The sequence below is a fragment of the Mytilus galloprovincialis genome, chromosome 7 (genome assembly GCF_965363235.1).
Source record: "Mytilus galloprovincialis chromosome 7, xbMytGall1.hap1.1, whole genome shotgun sequence".
In the NCBI taxonomy this organism is placed as follows: domain Eukaryota; kingdom Metazoa; phylum Mollusca; class Bivalvia; order Mytilida; family Mytilidae; genus Mytilus; species Mytilus galloprovincialis.
Window position 1 is genome coordinate 67,974,661 of NC_134844.1, and position 10,935 is coordinate 67,985,595.

The 10,935-nt window shown below is 31.7% G+C and overlaps 1 long non-coding RNA gene across 1 annotated transcript; it reads right to left on the reverse strand.

Annotated features, from left to right (window-relative positions):
- Window positions 1-1,902: 1,902 nt before the first annotated feature.
- Window positions 1,903-8,177, reverse strand: LOC143081904 (uncharacterized). Its single transcript, XR_012980146.1, has 3 exons — window positions 8,118-8,177; window positions 6,115-6,372; window positions 1,903-2,056 (listed from the first exon to the last, which is right to left on the reverse strand). It is a non-coding gene; the product is annotated as an uncharacterized LOC143081904 (long non-coding RNA).
- Between the last annotated feature and the right edge of the window lie 2,758 nt (window positions 8,178-10,935).

A 10,935-nucleotide genomic window follows, 5' to 3' on the forward strand; every position in this document is an offset into this window, starting at 1 on the left:
AATCCAAGAATGTCCTTTTTACAGGTCGAAATTTGCTGTTATTGTGAAAATACCTAATTCTGCAATTTCATATGCTAATATTCTGCTTTTGATGGGTATTTTTTGCAAATAAACAGTGTTAGAAGAAATTTCTTCTCTGGCAAAGGGAACACATGGAGAAAAAAACATCATTAGTATGACAATTTTATTGGATATATATATTAAATTACTATTCATATTTTACAAAACATTTAAATTACAATGAAATGAAGGAACAGTAACCTATAAATTAATAAAATGGAAAGCCATAATTTGTTCAATAAATTTTGTTCATATAAATTTCCCGTCTCCTTGGAAGAAATTTCTTCCAACAAATTAGAAAATTTATTTCATTTCCAATAAAGTATCGTACAATTTTAGTTCATAAACTCAACTTTTTCACTTCATTTTGTATCCCCTCACAAGTTGGAAGAAATTTCTTCCAAGTAAATTTAAATCATCCAAAACTTGTTCCAACAAATATAGAAACATGTAATATTTTTACAAATTATTGTCCATTTGTTCAACACAGATAGTTCATTTATTTAATGTTCCTTCTTGGAAGAAAATTCTTCCAGTTACTTTTACAACAGTAAGAAATTTATTTAAAGATTAAAAAAAATATATTTCCCCAGTGCACTGCAGAAGTTTCAATTGAATTTAGCAAAAAAAAAAAAATTGCCAATACATTATTAATTATTCAACATAATTTTCAACATATTAAACAAAGAAACATATTTATATTTGGTATTTATATTATAAAACAAATAAGTTAAGACTCAATCTTGGAAGAAATTTCTTCCAAGAACTTTTACAGCAGAAAGAAAAAAATCATTCCATTCTGTATAAAGTCTCCACCACTACTTGGAAGAAATTTCTTCCAAGTTCATTTATACCCGTAAGAATTTTTTTGTTGTTTAGTGTACAAATTTGTTGTCAGTGATACTGGTTGGAAGAAATTTCTTCCAAGTGCATTTATAGCCATGTGAAAAATTGTCATTTCGTTTCCTATAAAGGCTTCGTCATTTCTTGGAATATTTTTTTTATTTCGTCATTTTTTTCCCACAGTATATTTTATTCCTCTAGATTTATAAAATTAATTTAACCCTTTTAAGAAATCTAGAAAAAATGAAGTACATTTTAACAAGTATTACATGAAACAGGTTTATTAGAACTCATGTCAGACTTGAACGCTGAAGTTAATTCATTAAATTTTAAATAGCTAGCACATACATATTACATAAAACAATAATGCAAAACACCAAATACATGTTACTATTTAATATAAATAAGGGGGAGACAATAAGGAGGGGGAATCTGAAGAATTAGTTATTTGCACTTTTTAATGTGCGGTAAACTGAAAGGCCCTATGTACAGTAGAAGGGGTGAACATGCGTCCCTGATTCCTATACCCTACTCCCAGACTAATATTTGGTTAAAGGCATTTTTCGAACATATCTATTCTTATTCTACAAGACTTTTTGCTAATTCTGACAGCAACAGTGCATATTAAATTTCTATAAAAAGGACAGGACATAGATTTGTGTCGATTACGACACAGTACAATATAGAAAACAGATTTGAGGCTGGCCATAGATCTGAAGCTTACGTATTTGTTTGACATTTTTTAACATAGAGGTTTAGAAAGTAAGAGAATGTGATTTTACAAAATAGGTACTAATTGTTACCTTATGCACTACAACCACTAACTAGAATGTTTAACAGTACACTACTATTAGCTGGTTTTGACATATTGTTAAACAAAGCAATTCATTTCTCCGGTAACAACAGTAGTAATGAGACTATGTAAAGTCACTCCAAGATGAAATATGATCAATTAATTGAACACAAATAATAATTCTACAACAGATAAATACATTGCAATACAATATCAACAAAACATAATATTAAGTTCAAAAACCAAAATTAGTTCTAAGAAATTTCTTAGTTTGTCTCTTCCTGCAGTTCTCTGGTAATAGTATTATTAGTTCACACAAGAATGTACTTTGTTTCTGTTTCTTTGTTGCCTTTGTTTTATCTGAAAAAATAAAGTACCGCATAATTGTGTTCTCTGTCTAAAACATGAAGATGTATCAATAGCATGAACTTAACTCAAATAATACACCAATATTCATAAAAACAAAATAAATTTATTTTAAGTAATTTAATTTGGCTAAGGGATATGACCAAGTCCCATCCTCTCCACTCTTGGCTGTTTAAGATAGAATTTTGTATCAGTGAGGTAATGATTATATTGGTCCCATTTGTAACTTGCAGCATTCAATTAAAATGATTCGAAGGGCCTTTAACATGTTTAATGAGCACGTGTGAATGTAGAAAAAATAATAAACGATTGCCATGTGGTGATTATGCATCAAGTCTGAAACCCAAAAACATTATAAGACAACAATGAGTGACAATTTGAAAGTTCTTAATCAACTAATTGAAGTTCCTATATGTTACTTTCACACGCAAATGTTTGAATATCAACGTATCCTTCTGGTTCCTGCTTCCAGGAATGTATGTTATACTAGTGGACAAAATCATTTTTAAAACCTCAACACTTCAGAGAGTGCAAGTGTTTCTGTTGGTCAAGAATGTTACAAAAGAACAATATTATTCCTATAATGCAATTCCCATAGGGTACCAGTGGTATATTCTTCATTTTTTCTCATCGAAGACTATACAGGAAAAATGGGTAGCATTTCCTGTTACTAGATATGTCCGTGTTGCATAACAATCAAAGCCATATACATGGTATGCAGCAAAAATGGATAGTGTCTTTTTTGTTGTTGGGATATACAAGTACCCGGCCACGTCCACAGTGTGTTTTTGTTATATGTATTTCTATTTATCCACCTGATGAGTTAGGCTTTTTCAACTGAATTTATAGTTCGTTCTTACAAATGTATGTTGTACTGTTGTGCCACTTTCCCAGGTTATGAGAGGTTTTGGATCCCGCTAACATGTTTAGGTGAGAGGTTAAGCGCTGTAAAACCAAGTTCAATACACCATTTTCTACACTTAAAACGCTTGTACCAGGTCAGAAATATGACAGTTGTTGTCCATGCGTTTGATGTGTTTTGTCATTTGATTTTGTCATGTGATTAGGGACTTCCCGATTGAATTTTCCTCGGAGTTTTATATTTTTGTGATTTTACTTTTTAACCCCGCCACATTCTGTATGTATGTGCCTGTCCCAAGTCAGAAGCCTGTAATTCAGAGATTGTCGTTTGTTGATGCGATACATATTTTTATTTTGTTTTAGTTAATTTTTTTGTTCATTAATTTGGCCGTTGGTTTTCTTGTCAGAATTGATTTAAACTTGTCATTTCGTGGCCTTGTATAGCTGATCGACTATTGGGTATGGGTTTGCTCATTGTTGAAGGCCGTACGGTGATATTAAAATGCTGCTTAAAACATCGACTACATGTAATCTTTCACGTACTTAAAAAAGTAAATTTTAATGACCTTGAGGTGAAGATTTTTAAACATATTTTCTATAATTTGTAAAATGTTATTTTGATTTTCTGGATTTTTTTACACCAAATTGGATAAGCTTTCAATAAGAAGTAATTGCAATCCTGTATCGTCCAATTAGAACCTATACAAGATTTTAGTCAGAGTACCATCTTAAAAGAAATCGCTGTGTAGTTGAAATGGGCATAACATTGTAACCATCGTCAAGCGAAAATGATAAAGTGTAAGAAACAACAGACAAAAATTTCAAAATTATGCATGAATCGAATCATTAATAACACAGAAATGTAAAATGATAATAAATATAGGAAGATGTGGTATAAGTGACAATGAGACAACGCTCCATCCACGTCACAAGTTATAAAAGTAAATCATTATAGGTCAAGGTAATGTCTTCAACACAGAGCTTAGGCTCACACCGAACAGCAAGGTATAAAGGGCCCAAAAATTACTAGTGTAAAAACATAAACTAGATGCTCCGCAGGGCGCAGCTTTATACGACCGCAAAGGTCGAACCCTGAACAGTTGGGCAAGTATGGACACAACATTCAAGCTTGGTACTGTCTGAAATTGGAATGTGGTCAAATGTTTGACATAATATAGGTTTTGACACAAAAAAAATTTGGTCAAAAATCTTGCAAATCTATAGCTATTGCTCGTTACTGTCAGTGTGCAAATTGAAGATTTTATCTGGAACCTTACTGTACAATTTCAGCGAGATCCATATACTTTAACACAAGTTATTGTCTGAAACTAAAAAAATGCTTCTTTTTGGCCCTTTTTGCCCCTAATTCCTTCATGTTTGGGGCAATAAATCCCAAACTCAATCTCATCATTCTCTTTGAGAGATCCATACACTTACACACAAGTTATTATTTGGAAACTAGAAAAGACTGGTTTTGGACCCCTTTTCGGCCCTTCATTCTTAAATGGTTGGTCCCATAACCCCTAAACAGAATCCTAACCTTCTACTTGTTGTATTTAACATTTTGGTACAATTTCAAACCAATAGAAATATTCATACACAAGTTATTATCCTGACACTAGAAAAATGCTTGTTTAGGACCCTTTTGGGCCTCTTATTCCTAAACGGTTGGGACACTAATGCCCAAAGTTTATCACAGGCTTTCTTTTTGTGATATTGAACCTTCTAACAAAAATCATAAAGATCCTTTTACGTAAACTAAAGTTATTGTCCGGAAACCATTGTGTCTTCGGACGACGACGACCACGTAGACGACAACATCATAGTATTATACGATCCCAATTTTTTTTGTGGTCTTATTAGAAAGAGAAACGAGAAACACTAATGTACCACATACATAAACGACAACCACTGAACATCAGATTCCAGATTCATGGTTTAAACGTTTTAATGGTACCAAACCTTCTCTCTTTTCAGAAACAGTAGTATAACATCACAACATAGAAATACACACTATAAAATATCAATCTAAATAAAAACAAGTGTAACTTTTTTTAATAACAGCAACTGTTGATTTCGTAGGGAATCAATTTACATGAATTTTGTTTGTAGAAAGGTAAACCAGAATTTAAGGTGTAAATGAAGTGTGAATTTCCGTTACGGACTAGTTTCTTTGAAGTATTATTGCAAAATATTTCCATGTGTTGAGTCAATACTGCTAAAACAGACAGTATAGAGGACATCTATTGAGGAATCCAACTCAACCAGATGGGTTCGGTTCAGTCGTTCGGAACACTTAGTAAAAGGTGATTGTAAGATAGAACAAGATGCTCCATTGCTCACATTGATATTTTTATTTACAATTGATGCATGAAATAATGCAACCGTTGTAACTTTTGCTTTAATTTCAGAGATACAAGTCAAGAGCTTCATTTCCCCCTATTGTCTATTCTTAGCCATGTCTGCCATGTTGGTTGGTTAGCAGGGTCATCGGACACATTTTTGTTTTTAACTATATACCAAAATGCTGATTTTGGCCAGTTTGATTAAATTTGTCTCAGTTATTTCAGGAGAAGACTTTTGTTAAAGATTTCGAAAAAAATATATATATAATTTGACTTTAAAGAGCAATAACTCCTTATGGGGTCAATTAGTCATTTTGGTCATTTGACTCATTTGTAGATCTTACTTTGCTGAACATTATTGCTGTTTACAGTTCTATCTCTATCAATAATAATATTCAAGATAATAACTAAAATGTCCTTAAAATTATTTATTCAGGGACAAAAACCAAACAATTTACAGCTTGTCTGATCGTCTGAAATTTCAGGACAGATAGATCTAGACATGAAAACCAATTGTTTCTTGTCAAATTTGCTCTAAATGAGTTGGATTCAGAGATATAAGGCAAAATTTAAATTTTCCCCCCATTTGTTCTATTTTTAGCGATGGTGGTCATCTTGGTTGGTTGTTCGGATCATTGGACATATTTCTTAAACAAGATACCCCAATGTTGATTGTGGCCAAGTTTCATCTGGGAAGATTTTTGTAAAAGTTGACGGACGACGGACGAAAGACGCCGGACGACGAACGCCTAGTGATGAGAAAAGATGACTTGGCCCATAGGGCCAGGTGAGCTAAAAATCAGATCATTATATAAAATATAAAAAAAAGAATAATTATATTCCTACCAGAATCTTTTCTTGAGCTGCTCGGTTTTTTCCATTTCTTTTTGATTTAGAAACTATTTTCCTATGCTGATGTGTTGGTTTCTTTCCAAAATCTTTGTTAACTTTTAAAGTACTGTTTTGCTTGGTTTTATTCTTTGAGGATGTTTTTTTTTGTGTTTTTTTCCTTCCAGATAAGCATGATGGGCCATTTAAGGCGGCTGGTTTCCGTTTCTCTTGTCAGTGTGCTTTCGTCCTTTTCTTTTCTTCTAGCATTTCCACCTAAAAAAAATCATTTTGTTTTACTTTTAGAGACAAAATATTTTATTTCATTTATTTTTTACGGAAGCCTTTTGGCGTCGTGCTTATTTACTTTTTACAATTTGATATAAAAAATTATCTGTTTGATATAATAGATCATCAATTTGATATAACAGATTATAATTATTTGATATAACAATTTATCAATTTGATAAAACAAAAAAGAACATTTGATATGTCAAATTACTTATGCAGGAATTGGGGTTATGCCCTTTTCTATTTGACAAAAATGTTTTATAAGTGAAATGCTTAAACTGTTAAGAGGTATGGACCTAAATGTTATTTTGCATTGCTTTGCTCATGATCTGAAATCCTTTAATTAACCTAAATATACAACGGTATTAAGGATGTACCATGGAAGTAATATTACTACTTCCATGGATGTACTAAGGTGAAGTTTTGGAATTTGTGTCAAATTTTCGGACTCCTTGGTTTTTTTTCCATACAATACAAGGTAAAATATTTTGTCCCATAACACCCATTTATTTTTTCATACCAGACTAAATAGCTCATGAAAGGTCATTTTCCAAAATTTAAGAAGATTCTTGATTTTCTTTCTTTTGTTTTGAGACCCAAATAATACCAATGCAAATGTAAGGTAATCCGAGTCAGACTTTTCCCGCCATATTTTAAATCTCAAATATCTCGAAAAGGAGGTCCATGACATATCAATATTTTTAGCTTATTTTCATCCTTCAAGAATGCTCTACCAACTTATAGTATCAATTTTAATTTCTTAATTTATTAATTTTCACCTAACCTCACCTAAGTACATCCTTAAGGTGCTCTATATATGTTACTGTTAATATATTAATAACTACGTATACGAGCATGTACAATATTGCATAACTGATTTTATGAGTGCCCCGTGTGTAAGAGTTAGGGTGCAAATAAGAAGTACGCTTTAGAATCAAAGCTCCTGCTAGAGGAGGGAGATAAAGACTAGGTAACAGGTAACAGGTAAAAAGGGGAGCCCTCAGGGCCTAAAACACGGAAGTGGAAAACGCGGAAAAAATGGTATATCTCTGTAACCGCTAAAGATAAATTAATTATTAAAACGGATTTTGAAAGCTTATACAATAGACTATCAGATAAAAAAAAATAGGTATGCATTTTCACCGAAAAGTTGACCGGAATTAGTCTCTCTTAGCGTGACCATAGCAATTCGTTTTGGAACCTTAAATCTTAATTTCACGAATTTATAAAAGCATATAACCTGATCAAAATCTGGAAAATGATTTTAAAGATAATTTTATGTAAAATAATATGATATAAAGAAATATACAATGTATAATATGTATTTACATTACGTAAAAAGGGTTAAAAATTGACCGGGGGGAAATTGACCGGAAGTCTTCCTTGTTTAATATAAAGATGAAGTCAAATTTTCAACTTTGAATTAAAATTTACCAAAAAAATAAAAAGCCCGGTCAAAATCGTGAACATGTTTTTTTAAAAATAATTTAATTAAAAAATATAATCCGACAAGAATGATATGAATAATCGATCTGATGCTTCTTAGTCGAGAATTAAAACTAGTCTATATATATAACGACCATATATCGCATTCAGTTGAAATGTGATAAATGTTACCAGGAACATATTTATATGTTAGATATATGGTTCCCAGATGTCACGTACACATACAAAATAAACAATACTTTAGATATTATTTGTATCCAATTGTTTTTGAAATTTCTACTCACCGAGTCAGTATATGGTGCAACCACAAGTGCGTTCATAGCCACGTCCAGAAACGATGATATGGGTCGTTTTCAAAAAATGTCGAATTTTCAGTACACCCATGCTAACTTTTTTATTTCTAATGGAAATTTCAGTTGTAATGGTTTAAATGAAAGCTTGTCGGATTTGTGATTCAGAACATTAATAATAAACACACCTTGCATCTATTTTGATAAGATTAAACTGCATTTAAGACCCATTTTGGGGGTATTTGTCTGCGTACAGTGTCAGAAAAACACATTTCAAATGATTTTTTTGCGATTTTCTGATCGCCTTGATATCTACAAAAGGGACTTTTTAAGAACGTTAAATATTACTCTAACGAAAATTCGTAGCTTCTATATCATTGTATGTAACATATTATCTACAAACTAAATTGAATCTGCGTACAGGAGGTTCATGTCTTTCCTGTTACAGCTACTTAAATCAGCCGTGAAATTATTCTCCCTATGAATATTGAATCAGTCAGTGTTGATTTCAAAAGTGCAAAGTAATCTTTACATTTAAAACGCCTCGTTTCTTGAACGACAGTGTAGAGAAAAGAAATTTTAAGACATTTAGTGAAAAAAATAGAGCGTACTTTTTTTTATGTCTATGCTGTTACCATCAATTTTGATTAAATACACCAACAGTATATTTGTGAAAGTGCAATAACGTGTTGGAAACCAAATTCACAATAGAAAAACATAATCACTTCACCAAAGGGAGTAGTTATTTCACAACAGCAATCAAAAACGAAGAAATTTGTCTATCCTGTTATGTCTATCCTGTTACTGTGGTTGCTATGGTTACAGTAACAGCATAGACAATTGTAGACAAAAACGTCGTTATTTTTTTTATCTTAACATATAGGTGCAAAACGAATGAAATATTTCGTTGTTTGAAGTCATCTTAAGGTTATAACGTCTTAATCTTCCCAATTAAGCATTCGCAGGTGCAATACTGATATCGGTAACAGGATAGACAAAAAGGTAACAGGATAGACTTTTATATAGTAATATATCAGAAACGTACGTTCCTGTTACCAATGAAATATAGAGAAAAGTAAACTAACTTATGAGGGATTTACTTGATGTTGGGTTTATTTGAAAGGGTGAAAAAATGCCGAACAATATAAATTGCTATCTTAGACTTGCATTACTGGTGATAATTTTTACAACCTTTGAAAACCAATTTTTAGAGGCATTTTTAAGTACAACCGGGAAAATTGGCAAATAATCTATTATATTACAGAATGAATATATATAGAAGTTTATTCTCTTGAAAACCATCTAATTGTCTACGTAAAACAAGCTTAACATTTTATCTAAACCTTTTCTTAATAACCCAAAATTTCTTTTGAAAATGGTAACAGGATAGACAAAATAATGTACCACCGATCAAAAAATGTTTCAACATATTCTTGTATGACATCATTAAGATTGCATCTTTTAATATGTTGTTCTTAAAGTACTGTTTGTTATGATTTGCTTATGTAGAGGGTTGTTTGAATAAGTAACTTTTAATAATTTTTTCAATTTCAAAATTCGACATTTTTTGAAAATGACCCATATATTCTCCTTTATAAAAAGAAACATCCAATTTTTAACACAAATTTTAAATTTTAAATATTTCTGTTCAAACATATGATGTGTTAATATTAAATATTGCTTACAAATGGACTGTTTCATACCACCCGACTATTAAATGAAACAAATACAGTTAGGACGCATGTTGTGCACCCAGTGTGATGTGTTTTGCGTACTGTGTGATGCGTTTGATGATAAGACTAGCTTAGGGTCAATTAACATATTAGTTCTGTTAATATGTAACAAAAAAGGGCATGCATTTCCCATCGTTATTAAAATAATTATTAAGTAATATATGTCTTCATCTCCTTGTCATACTTGACAAATCTGACAAAATCAAATCCTTATCATCGAAGTAAAACTGTCCATACGGCATTACCAAACTCATGAATTTCATTTATACACATTACGTTGACGTTTTCCGTTGAATAAACGAATCAAAATCTGACTGGCTATATGACAATAGAAGAGATATGAAATTTCTTTAATTGGTATAAAGAAACTTAAAGATGCAAGTCAAACATGCTCGTATAAGTGTCATGCATGCACGGATTAACCGACCGTGCAAAGGCTGTTTAGCCAGTCAAGGTCATTAAAAACTTCCATTTGTTTGCATGCACGATGGCCGTATTATAAACAACAAATTCTGCATCTTTTGTCTATATATATTCAAAAATAATTAATTTACTCACAAGTAATTAATGGTTTGGCCACAATACTTTTGCTATCAGACGTTCGGCATTGTACTAAAAGCTTGTCAGAGCTCTGCTTGGCCGCACGCAATTATGTATCCGGTATCTGTTTATTTTTTATAAGCTCATAGACAGATGAAATCTTGTACGTGTTTTCCTAAAGATCCGACGACCTTGAAAGAATTATCTAGACTTTCTCTCATTACATGTTTATAGCCTGGTATCTAGCTGCGCGTCGTAAGGACAAGATTAGCCAGGACCCCAGGCTATACATGTTTATATCTATTAGGCAGCAACCATTTGATTTTCTGGGGGGGGGGGGGGCTATGGGTTTTTTTTCTGGACAAATTTTTTTTTTATTTTTTTCGCGACAAGTCGAAAACAATTTTTTTCTTTCAATTTTAGCATTACATATAGTGGCAGCTGAGGGTGAAACAAACAAATTTTTTTTCTCAGAATCAAAAACAAATTATTTTTTTCTCCAAAAACTGGAAACAAACTTTTTTTTCCAAAATAAACCA